The following is a 14428-nucleotide window of genomic DNA, read 5'->3' as shown; positions in this document are numbered from 1 at the left end:
AAGTAATTAACTAGAGGCTGATCCCTTAACACCAACGGATCTTTGCCCAACTTTCTTTATTCTATTGTTGGAAACTTGGAGGTAACCAAAGTACCAAACTCCTGAATCTAGAGAATTTTTTTTTCCCACCTCAGACACATATTTTACAGAAAAATAGTAGTGCTAATAATTATAATCTGTAACTGCCAATGATTTAGTTTTCCACCCCCACCCCCCCCCCCCCAAGGCAGGCTGCGGGTTGGTGCCTTTTGGTTCTTAGACAAAGTTATGCCAGATTATAATTCAACGATTGTCATACTTGGATTAATAATCTTAGATTATTAAATGCATTTTTTTACGACCTTTTTGTTCATTGCATCGAAAATAGGATATACAATGTACAGTGAAAAGCATGTGTTTGGTTTTAAGTAATTGGATAAAATTATTTTTACAATTTTACCCTTATTTTAAAGTAACTAAGAAGGAAGAAAAGGTAAACATAGATTGTTTATCCCGCTAATAGAATCCACTATAAAATAACACTAGAGGAGTTGTATAAAATAATTTGGTATTAATTCTATCGAAGAGTTCATCTAAACGAGATAAAATAATCTTGAACTTTATATCCAGATTATCTTTCTAATCCTCATAAGTAAACGACCATTAGGCAACATGGAGTATTATAAGGGTGGCAAGTGGGCCGGTCTCGAGCCTAAACGGGTCAAGTGGGCCGGTCCAAATGGTCTCGATCCCAAATTAAACGGGCCAAACGGTTCCGGGCTAAACGTTCTTTTTGTAGGGACCGGCCCGGGACCGTGACCGTTTGGTCCCGGGCTAAACGGTTCCGGCCCGCGGGTTAAATAGGCCCAACAGATTTTTTTTAAAATTAAATAAATATTAGAGACAAAAGGATTTTAAAAAAAATATCTAAGACAATGCCTTGTAAATTTTATTATAGAATTATGACCTAAATTTTATTTAACATCCGAAATTTTAATATTCAATATTTAATATCGAATATAACTTATATATATATATATATATATATATATATATATATATATATATATACTATACTATACTATACTATACGTACATCTTATATAGCATAATAATTTGACTATAATTACGAAAGTATCCTAAACTACACTTCACTGTTTTCTTTCTTTGTTTAATTTTAATTTAAGTTAATCAATGACTCCTTCATATTTATTAGTAGGAGTATCACGGCAGTTCATGATCGTTATTATCAATTTATATTCTCTTAGAATTAATATAAATATTAGAAAAATTAACATGAAAGATAGTATAATTGTGTTACATAGTTTAAATACGAAAATTATTTATATAAGCTTATTGGAACTTAAAGTTTAGGACTTTCTACTCAAATAAAAAAAGATTTAATAACTATACTTTTAGTTAATCTTAAAGTTCTAAATATTAAAAAAAATTAATTATAATTTTATTCAATATGAAATTTATTTTAAAGGATAAAAAAGTCCACCAATATTTTGCAAAACACACACACACACACTATATATAAATTAGTTTTCTTCTTCCAAGAATCTTCTCTCCCACTATTACGAAACCCCTTATTGCGTCGAGTTGTCATAATTAGTATATTTTTCGTTTAATTGATTTGTATGTATAAATTGAAAGACAAATAATTCGAGCGAAAACTAAATATTTACTCTATTTGGACCATATAAATATACTCTATTTGGACTGTATAAATAAGAACATATCTATGTTCAAAGTAACATGACACCCGTAACATTTAAATTCTAAATCTGCCTCTGAGTATTAGCACCTCCGAGGTAAATGTCTTGAGTAACTTTTTCTACAATATAAAGAAAGAGAACTTAAAAGACTTTAGAATCTACAATATAAGAAGATGGGTATATGTTTGTTCCTCGATCTTGATTCCGGTATCTCTTAAAATGAAAAAGAAACTTGGGGGTGTGTTTGGTATAACAGAAAGTATTTTTTGTGAAAAATATTTTTTTGGAAACAAGTAGTAATCTTACTCATTTTTCGGTATTTGGTACGCAAATTAAGGAAAATAACTTCTCAAGAGTACTCATAAATTATAATTTAGATACAATAAATATGAAACCATAAACTTTCGAATCAACAACCTTCCGAACCCATAAATTTCATAAATTTTCGAACCCGCAAACTTTAGAACCCGTAAACTATATAATTTCTAAACCCGCAAACTTCCAAACACATACACCTCCGAACTCATAACTTTGGAACTCGTAAAATTTCGAACATGTAAACTGAAAAATAAAAAAATAATTTTTTTTGGGGGGAGGGGGAGGGGAGGGGGAGGGGAGGGTGGTGGGTGGTTCAGAAAAACGAAAACAAAAACAGAAAATTAAAATACAAAAGATATGTGTTCTTGAGAGTTCCCCAACAGAGTCGCCAGATCTGTCACACCTCCTTTTACTCCCCCCTTCCCCCTCCTCCTCCCTCCCCCCCCCCCCCCCCCACACACACAAAAGATATATGTTATGGATTGTGGGTTAAAGAGTTTTTCCAATTAAAGTGACAATTGTGAAATAGGGATTATTTTGTTATTCAGAGTCGGCACTTGAAATTGATTTTTGGTATTCCAAGTCGCCTTTTATTTGAATCCCTAGTCAAAGGAAGGTTTGACTCTATCATTATTGGTCTGCGAAAATAAAGTCCGGGTAAGGAATTCTGTTGACCGGGAAGAAGGTGTAAGGCATTCTTCGAGTCCCGTGGTTCTAGCACGATCGCTTTATTGACTTAAATTTGACTTGAATTAATTTTGGACAAAACTGTGCTTTATATAATTTTCATATTTTACATATCCGCTTTTATTTTTTGATTATTAGAATTATTTTAAAAAAATAATTTGGATAATATTATGTTGTCATAACTACGCTACACAAGCGAATGCGTGATCGAATAACAAAATTAATTAACTTATCATAATTGCACCTCGCAAGCGAATCCGAAATCATGACAATCAATTATTTGTATTACTTTTGAGAAATTACTACATTTGAGAAAATTAATTCTTGAAGCACAATTTTAGAAATTATTATGGAAAGGATATAAATTAATCACTAAAACCGATTATGCAATCCAAGCACATTTCAAAGTCATTAAAGAATAGTTTTTAATTTGAGGCATGACTAACAATTTTTGGTGTAACCCTATTATTCAAGTATTTGTTATTAAAAAAAGAAAAGAAGGGTGGATTTACCTGTTCTAAGCAAACTTGGCATATTAAATGAGAATGAAAGCAATCTAACAAAAAGCAGTAGAAGTATCTTTATTCCCAAATATCATCTTGTCATACCCAAACAACATTTCATATTTGTTTATCAATAAACCTAATAGAAATCTTAATCCATTAATGAACAAGGTTTCCTTTTCTCTTAATAAACCATCAGCTAAATATACCAAATGATGTCTAGTTGATACTCAATGAATCCAAGAGATTAATCCCAAATAAATCTACTGCTTGACATAGAAAACAAACTAATTAATGACCTAAATTATCAAATAAAATGTCACGCCCCGAGCCTGGGGGCGAAACCGGCATCCAGTACCTCACATATCCTTGCGTATCACTTGCGACTAAGAGACTCTGAACATGTAATGTCATACTTTGACCGTGGGCCACATTACAAGATAATGTGCGATGAAAAATATAAAACTGAATAGAGACTAACGCTGACTAAATGTCAACATAAAGCTGGGCCGGCAAGGCCGTCATAATTACTACAACTGACAAGCCAACAAAATATACGTACAGGGCCTACAAGCCCAACATACTGTACTAACTGACAGGATATGTCTACAAGCCTCTACTGATAGATATACTGTGATCGGAACAGGGCCCCGACCTACCCATAACCTATCTACATATATACACAAGATGTACACAAAATTTCTAGACCCTGCAACTTCGAAGGAGAGGGAGCTTACCGCTAAAGCTGAACTCGGAAAACACCTACTGAGGAGGTCTACCCGTCTGTCTGTCTGAACCTGAACGCATGAAATGCAGCGCCCCCATAAAGGGACGTCAATACGAAATAATGTACCGAGTATGTAAGGTAATATACTGAAAGCTGAAACTGAACTGATAATATAATAACTGAAAGTAACTGGGGGTCAAAGATAATCTAAAGATATGCTCACCTGCTGATACTGATTCTATTCTCTCAATATAGTAAGTAAAATAGTTGTCCGGCCTTATAAGACTCGGTATATGTATATAACTGCTATGCCGTAGTAGGCTCGCTCATAGGCGCTCGACAATACTAGGCTCTGTATCTCGGCCAACTGGGCTCGCTCATAGGCGCTCGGCCACAGTAGGCTCCGTATATAACTTACCATCTGATCAGAGGTTGCCCAATAGGGGCTTGCCCATCGATTATAGCTCGATGGTAATGAAATTACTGTAATACTGTATATATGGACTCTCTGTTCTCTTGACTGGAAAAAGAAAATACTCAAATGAATATGAAGTCCCGATAAAGAAAATATTGTAACTTACAAAACTAGAAAAATATACGTAAATTTTGGGATATGAATTTTTCTTTATGCTTCGTTATCAAACTCGTGTAATTACGAAATCATGCCAAAATGAAAGAATAGCTTAGCCTTAACATACCTGGAGTAAGAAAAAATCCATATAATGTTCTTGGAAAAGGTTACACCGTACTCATTTAGAATCGCAAAATTTTACGTTGCTACAGTTCAAAAACTTTTCGTTGGACTGTTGAAGATTTACGTTGCTACGGGCCTTAACCACGTTACTTAATGTGTAAAAATTCTTGATGGAATTGTTGAAACTTGTAGGAATTCTTTAGTGTTCTGATCGTAAGGATTTAGTTGAAGATTTTTGTAAGAAATCTCTTTTGAGCTAATATCAGATTGTAGTATTTTTGCCTTGAAAAATGTTAGTATGAGGTGTATTTTAATTAGCACCTTAAATTGCCACCTACCATGACTAATGAGTCATTTGGTTTGGGTGGTGGCTTGTTGCCACATACGGTGGGGGAGGTTTTATTTTTAATCTTATCCTATAATTAATAATTAATTAGGTATTATTCCGCTACCCGATAATTAATCAATTACCCACATAATTAAGAATTATCTCAAATTACTTAAAATTTTACTTATTTTTAATATACTTTATACATCATATTATCACGGTCATATGATACCTTGTATGGTACTAGTCCATAAGTATTGAGTATTATAGCTCGGACCGTATTTTATCCCAAATCAACAACCTTCAACGAAACTCATTTTCTTTAATTCGTGTACCCTTTCCTTTATGGCACTTACTTATTGCTTGTTATAAATAACGTAAATATGCTAACCTCAAGATAATCTCATCCCCGAGTCTATATCAATTAATTGAAGACGAAACTTTAACGTACGAGAAACGCGAGATGTAACATCCTTTCCCCCTTAGAAACATTCGTCCTCGAATGTCTACTCTTAGATACTTTGGGAATTTTTTTTGCTAGAGTCTCTTCCGTACACTAGACTAAAACTAATCTGTACGCAGCCAGAAAACATACTATACATGCCACACATGGCCACTGTCTATAAATAACAACACTTGACTTCACACAACTATCCATTATAAATTCTGAGAGTAAAAAATGGGAGCTTACCTGATGACCTACTGGCCTGAATAGAGCTGTGCTGAGGTATCCTACCTCGAGCCATATCTTCAGTTTGAAATAAGTGGGGGTATTTAGACTTTATTTCTTCCTCCGCTTCCCACATCATCTCTTTCACATTCTTGCTCCTCCATAAAACCTTCACGGAGACTATTTCCTTATTCCGTAGCTTGCGGATTTGTCGGTCTAGGATGGAAACCGGGATTTCCTCGTATGAAAAGTTCTCCGTAATCTGTACATCATCCATGGGCACCACTCGAATAGGATCGCCAATGCACTTCCGTAGCATTGATACGTGAAAAAACAGATGGACAGACTCCAATTCTGAGGGTAATTCTAGCTCATATGCTACTTGGCCCACTCTCCGAATAATCCTATAAGGCCCAATATACCGTGGGCTAAGTTTGACTTTCTTGCCAAACCTCATCACACCCTTCATAGGTGACACCTTTAAGAATACCCAGTCATTAACCCCGAACTCTAAATCTCGTCACCGCACGTCAGAATATGTCTTCTGACGACTCTGAGCTGTCAACAGTCGCTCCCGGATGAGCTTTACTTTTTCTATGGCCTGCTGAACCAGGTCTGACCCATGTAACCCAGATTCTCCAACATCAAACCACCCTATAGGAGATCTGCACTTACTCCCATACAAAGCCTCGTACGGAGCCATCTGGATACTGGAGTGATAACTGTTATTATATGCAAACTCGATAAGAGGTAGATATTCATCCCAACTTCTTTTAAAATCCAACACACATGCTCGTAACATATCCTCGAGCGTCTGAATTGTGCGCTCGAGTTGCCCATCAGTGTGTGGATGAAAAACGGTGCTGAGATTCACCTGAGTTCTTAGACCTCTCTCAAATGACCTCCAAAAATGTGCTGTAAACTGGGCCCCACGGTCAGATATAATAGATACTGGTAATCCGTGTAGTCGCACTATCTCCTTAATATATAATTTTGCATAATCTTCTGCTGTATATGTAGATCTAACCGGTAGGAAATGAGATGATTTCGTGAGCCTATCTACTATCACCCATATGGAATCGAACTTACGATGAGAACGAGGTAAACCCGTGATAAAGTCTATGTTTATCGCCTCTCATTTCCATGTCGGGATCTCTATAGTCTACATTAGCCCTCCGTGCTTCTGGTGCTCTATCTTCACCTGCTGGCAACTAGGGCATTGAGCGACATACTCTGCAATGTTCTTCTTCATATCGTCCTACCAATACACATCCTTAATGTCATGATACATCTTCGTCGACCCAGGGTGAATGGAGTACCACGAATAATGTGCCTCTAACATAATCCTATCCCGTAGCCTTGCTACATCTGGAACACACAAACGACCCCTGTATCTAAGAACCCTGTCTCCCTTATGTTCTAACAACGACTTCTTCTGCTGCGGAACTCGCTCTCTCAACTCGACCAACTCTGGGTCCTCGTACTGCTTCTCCTTTACTTCAGCTACGAGAGATGATTTTGTAGTATTTTGGAGTACAACTCCACCATTGCCAGAGTCTACTAAACGAACCCCCAAACAAGCCAATTGATAAATATATTTAGTTAATTGTCTTTTTTTGGCCTCTACATGTGCTAAGCTACCCATAGATCGGCGACTTAAGGCATCTTCTACAACATTAGCTTTCCCTAGACAGTAGAGAATATTAACATCGTAATCTTTCAATAACTCAAGCCATCGCCTCTGTCGCAAATTCAACTCTTTTTGCTTGAAGATGTACTGCATGCTTTTATGATCTGTGAATACATCAACATGAACACTATATAAATAATGCCTCCATATCTTAAGTGCATGGACAACCACAGCTAATTCGAGGTTGTGGGTCGGATAATTCCACTCATGCTTCCTTAACTGCCTTGAAGCATATGCAATTACTTTCCCATGTTGTATCAGGACACATCCTAACGCGACACCTGAGGCATCACAATACATGGCATAACCATATGGACCCTCTGGAAGTGCTAGAACTGGTGCTGAAGTCAACCTGTTTTTAAGCTCTTGGAAACTCCACTCGCAAGCCTCTGTCCACTGAAAGTTAGTTGTTTTTTGCGTCAACTTCGTTAATGGTGCCGAAAGAGAAGAAAAACCCTCTACGAACCTCCGGTAGTATCCTGCTAAGCCTAGAAAGCTACGAACCTCTGTTGGAGTGGTAGGTCTAGGCCAGGATTTCACAACCTCAATCTTCTGAGTGTCTACATTTATACCTCAATCGGATACAACGTACCCCAAGAATGCTACAGACTTCAACCAGAACTCACATTTAGAAAACTTAGCATATAATTTACTATCACGGAGGGTTTGGAGTACCGCTCGCAGGTGGTCCTCATGCTCATCCTCTGAACGTGAATAAACCAAAATATCATCAATAAAGACTATCACAAACAGATCTAAATATGGTCGGAATAGGCTGTTCATCAAGTCCATAAATACAGCAGGTGCATTCGTCAACCCGAAGGACATGGCAAAAAACTCTAAATGGCCATATCGGGTCCTGAAAGCTATCTTAGGGATATATCTCTCCCAAACTCTAACCTGGCGGTACCCCAACCTCAAATCTATTTTTGAGAAGCATCTAGCTCCCTGCAACTAATCAAACAAGTCGTTTATCCTTGGAACTGGATACTTATTCTTAATAGTTACCTTGTTCAGTTGCCTATAATCGATACACATCCTCAGCGAGCCGTCTTTCTTCTGCACAAACAGTACCGATGCACCCCAAGGTGAAGTACTGGGTCTGATGAAACTTTTTTCCAACAAATCTTTTAACTGCTCCTTCAACTCCTTCAATTCGGCAGGTGTCATTCTATACGGAGGGATGGATATTGGTTGAGTTCCCGGAAGCAAATCGATGCCAAAATCAATCTCTCGTTCTGGGGGAATACCTGGAAGTTTATCTGGAAATACATCCGCGTACTCTTTTACTACTGGAATAGACTGAAGTGTAGGTATCTCAGTATCTATATCTCTAACTCGCACAATATGATAAATGCACCCTTTTGAGATCATTTTCCTTGCCTTCAGATAGGAAATAAACCTACATCTGGGTGTCGCTGTATTACCTACCCACTGAAGGACTGGCTCACCCGAAAATAAAATCTAGCTATCTTTGCTCGACAATCAACTGTGGCATAGCAAGCTGCCAATCAGTCCATGCCCATGATAACATCAAAATCCAACATCTCTAGCTCAACTAGGTCGGCTGAGGTATGATGACCACAAACTGATACCGTACAACCTCGATAAACTCGTCTAGCAATAATCGATTCTCCGACCGGTGTAGATATCGCAAAAGTATCACTTAGTATTTCAGGCACTATACCAAACTTCCCCGCGACAAATGGGGTAATACACGATAAAGTAGATCCTAGGTCTATCAAGGTATAAGCATAGTAAGAGCAAATGGTCAACATACCTGTCATAACGTCTGATGAACATTCCTGGTCCTTTCGACCCGCTAACGCATAGCTACGATTCTGGTTACTACCTAAACAGAAACCTGTTGCTGAATTCGCTGGTTGTGCCATACCACCATAATCTCTATTTGGGCAATCTCGCATCATATGCCCCGGACGTCCACATGTATAACAAGCATCGGAACCGGCTCGGCATTGGCCCAAGTGTCCTCTACCACAGATGGCACACCACAGCAGAAATGTCCATGTCTGCCCCGAACCTCGCTGTCGTTGCAAACTTGACGCCTGGGAGCTTTCACCTGGTCCTGACTGAGTATAGCGGTCATACCTGTAACCCTGTAGCTGAGGTGGCAGAGGTCTAGGTGGCCGTTCGAAGTACTGGGGCCTGTAACTATCTTAAGGCTGCTCCTGAGACCTGGCAAATCTCATCCTCTTACGCTGCCCTGAGTCAGTCCTCTCCATACCCTGCTGCCGATGCCTACCCCTTTCTATATTCTGGGCAAATGCCTAAATCCGGGAGATATCCATACTATCCTGTAATGCAGCGGTCTCGCTGAGCCATCAAAAGCCCGAATACGAATATTGCTGGGTCGGATTCTATTTGTATTGATCTTCATGCTTTGCAAGGTAAAGAGAGGGCATACATCTACACTCGAGCCTCCATCAACCATGACTCGCTGTACATAATGTCCCTCACATTTGATAATCAAGTGCAAAGCCCTATTGTGCCTGGATCCCTCCTTGGGAAGTTCATCATCAGTAAAGGAGATTCTGTTCACCTCGAAAAATCTATTGGCCACCTTCTCTAACTGATTCACGGTGGTCTTCTCTGAGACATGTGCCTCGTTCAGGATCTTGATTAGTACACATGCATGCTCTTCTGATTGTATGAGTGGAGATAACAGATAGATGAGCAGGAGTCTTTCTCAACCGGTCAATGATTTAGTAATCCTAAACTTTCATCTTTTTCAAAAACTCTTCCGTCTCTTCCTAAGTGACTGGTTTCTTTATTGGCATTTGGCCTTCTCTGATTTGCTTGGCCTTCCTCAACTCTTCTGGAGAATAACACCTCCCTGATCGAGTAAACCTCCAGTTTCCCCCACTTCTTCTATGATTTCCTTGCCTTTGTAGGTCACCATAATTTTGTTGTAGTTCCAGCGAATGGTTTTCGTGTTTGTCACACGGGGTTGTATGGTAGGCTTGATTATGATCGGCTCTGTTATACCCTTCGTACCACCCTGATTCTGCCTTGTGATGAGGTGGCCTCCAAGGACATACAACCTTGGACTTGGAACATCGGAGCGAACTTCCAACCTTGAGACATTGGGAACAAATAAAGTTGCCTTTTCTAAGCTCGGGGCACCTTTCACAATCAACGACACATCTTGTCTTGGACTTACTTTCAGTTTGGTTCTCTCTTAAATCGTTCCCAGTGTTATTTCTGCTCGACCAACCGACCTTTATTCTTGATCTCGGCCAATCATTCCCACAAAATAACCATCATTGTTTACTGACAATGGGTTATTGGTCACATTAGGAGGTTCCTCGCCATTCGTCACTGCAATTAATTTTTTAGCAATGAGTCTTTCTATGGTTCTTTTCAGAGTCCAACAGCCATCAGTGTTGTGCCCCGGGGCACCTGAATGATATTCATATCTAGCATTTTCTTGAAATCCATGTGAATCGGGATGCATATTGTGGGGAGCGATGGGTCAAATCACACCCATATGCTTCAACTTCTGGAATAAATTAGAGTATGATTCAGCCAATGGAGTGAATTTTTCCACCAGCCTCTGCTCTCGACCATAATCCTGCCTAGGACGAGCATTGTAGGGTGCCCGAAAATATTGCTGTTGAGGTCAGGGGATCCTTGGAGCTGGTGACCGTACCTGTTGATTGGGAGGCTGAACATAGGATTGGGCATTAAATATTGTATACTGTAGTGGGCCCACAGAGTACTGAGAAATCGACGGGGGATAATAATGTTGAGGGTAGCTGGATTGCCCCTGCTGAACTTGCACATAAGGGTATGATGCCGGTGTTTGAAGTTGACTGGATCCCGAGGTCATCATGGCCCCTTCTTCTCTCTTTTTTTTATTTGCAAAACTTCCTAACCCATTTTAGATTGCTTGGGTGGTGGATTTAAGAGCAGCTTGACTTACAATTCTGCCAGTCTTGAGGCCATTTTCGACCATCTCCCCTATTTTAATTGCTTCTGCAAAAGGTTTACCCATCGCGGACATCATGTTCTGAAAGTAATCAGGCTCTTGAGCCTTCAGAAAAATATTGATCAACTTGTGGTTATCCATGGGTGGCTTAACCCTAGCCGCTTGCTCCCTCCACTTTATGTCATATTCCCTAAAGCTTTCAGTCGGCTTTTTCTTCATATTGGATAGGGAATTGTGATTTGGTGCAATATCAATGTTGTATTGGAATTGTTTGACGAAGGCTTGGGCCATGTCATCCCAAACATGCCAGTGAGAGATATCTTGGTCAATGAACCATTCGGAGGCTACCCCCACAAGACTTTCCCCAAAATAAGCCATCAACAATTCTTCTTTTCCACCTGCACCCCTCAGCTGGTTGTAGTACCTTTTCAAGTGGGCGATAGGGTCGCTGTGTCCATCATGCTTCTCAAATTTTGGGGTCTTGAACCCTGGTGGCAAATGGATGTGAGGGAACATGCATAAATCGCTGAACGAAACACTTTTGTGACCACCTAGTCCTTGTATGTTCTTTATGTTTTGCTCAAGACTTTTCATTTTCTGGCCATTTCATCAGGCTCAATCGACTTGGTAGGCTTTTCATTTTCCACTGGTGACTCGTATTGAGGAGTCAAATTGTATGGATCCGAGACCCTGAAAGCCATATTTGGAGAGTAGTATTGGCCATCATAAGCATGAGATGGTGGCTCGTTGTTTGGACTTGTCACAGGAGGTGGTGGCAGGATTGTATATACCGGTGCGCCAGACACGAAGAGAGGTGGGTTCCTGACCGGTGCGACTGGAGGTCACACATTAGAGGTACCAGGGGCAGCATGGAGGCTTTAGTTTGGCACATACCCTAGTGGTAGAATGTGATCGCTCGTTGCATGGAGCAGTGGTTGAGTAGCCAGGGGTACGGTGGAAGTTCCCTCTGAAGGACCCCGGGGTGGAGGCTGACCGGAAACCCAAGCTTGATGTACATCAGACAATTTTTGTCTCAACTTTCTTATTTCCTCCGACTCTTACTCAACTGACTGAACCTGGGGGTCATCACTGACCAACTCGATCTCATCATTGTTAGCCATCATTACCTTTCCTTTAGATCAGGTGAAGTAATGATGTGTTGCCAGTTTCACCACAAACCAACCACCTTAAGCTTACTTTTAAAAGACAACAAACGTGTTAGGGTTAAGAATTTTATAAATATAATTCACACGTAATATGCCATGCTCCTAACATTATCACCATTTCTAACATGCTTTTGGAAGGCTTCATGTTTCATTCCTGCTTATCAGGTTGCTTCTTATTGACGCTCCTAGTTTCTTCTCTCCCCTTTTTTCTTTTCACTCACGCCTCATTCGATCCCTCCTCTTAGATCGTTGAAAAATATTTTGATTGAACCTTTTGTGGGTTGCTTACGTATCATGTCGCCGCATGAACCAGATCATTACGTAGTTCAGGGAGAAATAATAACAATTTTGATGATTTTTTATTTATTTATTTTTTAAAAAAAAACAAAATCAAATATTTTTCATTCATTTTCAAATCATTTTTTTTTGTTTTTGTTTTTAAATACAATGAGAGAAAAGGAAAATATATAGAAACTAACTCAATTGACTCTAAAGACATAATTATGAGTGAAATAAAATAAACTCTGATAGGAATAAAAGCCTCCAAATATAAAATTAAAAATGCGACAAATAAAAAATAAAACTAAGAACTAATTGACTGCACTAAAAGTTTAATCTTCAATGACCTTCTTTCTTAAATTGATATCATCAATGGTCTGCATCCCTTGGCCTCCATTCTTCCCCCAAAATCTCGTACAAATTCTGAAACACCGCTGGCAACTGTGGAACGAGGGCACGTGCTTGTTGACCAACTTTCTCATTGTTTAGATGATGATGATCGTCATGAATATATGTTGCTTTCTCTGCCAACTGAAGTACTTGCTCTCTGGCTTGCCCCATATTCACGTGATAATTCTGCAACCATATCTGGGTAGTGTTGAGGGCATGCCCTGTCTGAGACTCGCATCCCTCGTATTCTTCAATACGACGGTATAGCACAGCTCTCTCAATCATCCACTGATGCCGCTCTGCCTCAAAATATGCATGTTGATGACCCCCTTTATGCCTTTTTATTTCTTCCAATTGTGCATGAAGTTGACCCATTGAGCATATACAATGGGCCCTTTTCTCTTTCAAACTGCTCTCTCTGCTGATCAAACTCCAATTATTGCTGGTGCGCATCCTTTTTAATGATACTCAAGTCTTCTTGCAACTTATGCATTTGAGCATATTTATTCGCCTCAACTCTTCTGATAAACCGAGAGTGCTCGCCAGTTCTTTTTCTAAGCAGGCCGCCTTATTTTTAGCATGCTTTAGATCTTTATCCATGACCCGTAAGGCAGATTGATAATCTTTCTCAATATTTAAATGAATCTGAGCGACTCCGGCTTGCTGTTGTGCTTGTTGTTTGGCTATGGTCATCCGAGCATGCTCCAATTCCTCTTTTAGCCCTTCTATAGTTCTTTGATCATTTCTCATCATGTGGGACCCCTCAGGCCTATCTCTAATCGACGAAAGGTCATGAAACCAGGTAATATATTCACGGACCACTTCTCTACGATCTCGGTCTTCTACTATTTTATTAAACTCCGATACCTTACTCGCATACCAAATTTTCATAATTTCTTCTTCGTCATGAAGCTGATCTTAACCGAAATCATAATAGAACTTGCTCATATCTCATGTCGGCGGCACCTCCTGTAATCGTGAAAATTGGCGCATTACCCGAAGTGGAGCATATGGCTAAACACCATCCAATCCTATGAGTACCAAATAAGAATGGTATGCAGACTCACAAATGACCTCTTTAGAGGAAAACCAATCGTCGTTCCAAGTGATCCGTTTGGCGGACAGAGTAAGAAACAATTCTTTCCAGGCATCAATCCCTTCTGGTAAGTCATATTCGTCAATTCTTTTCTGGTGATCATAAGTATGATTGGGCCATAGCTTACTAAAATCAGTGACCATAGGATGACGATAAAAATGCTCCAAAAACCATATCGGTAACAAAATGTTGCAGCCATCAAAGTTTCGTGCGCTCAATTTACATTTCGTG

The sequence above is a fragment of the Nicotiana tomentosiformis genome, chromosome 3 (assembly GCF_000390325.3).
Source record: "Nicotiana tomentosiformis chromosome 3, ASM39032v3, whole genome shotgun sequence".
Taxonomy (NCBI): Eukaryota; Viridiplantae; Streptophyta; class Magnoliopsida; order Solanales; family Solanaceae; genus Nicotiana; species Nicotiana tomentosiformis.
This window is presented reverse-complemented; position numbering follows the sequence as displayed.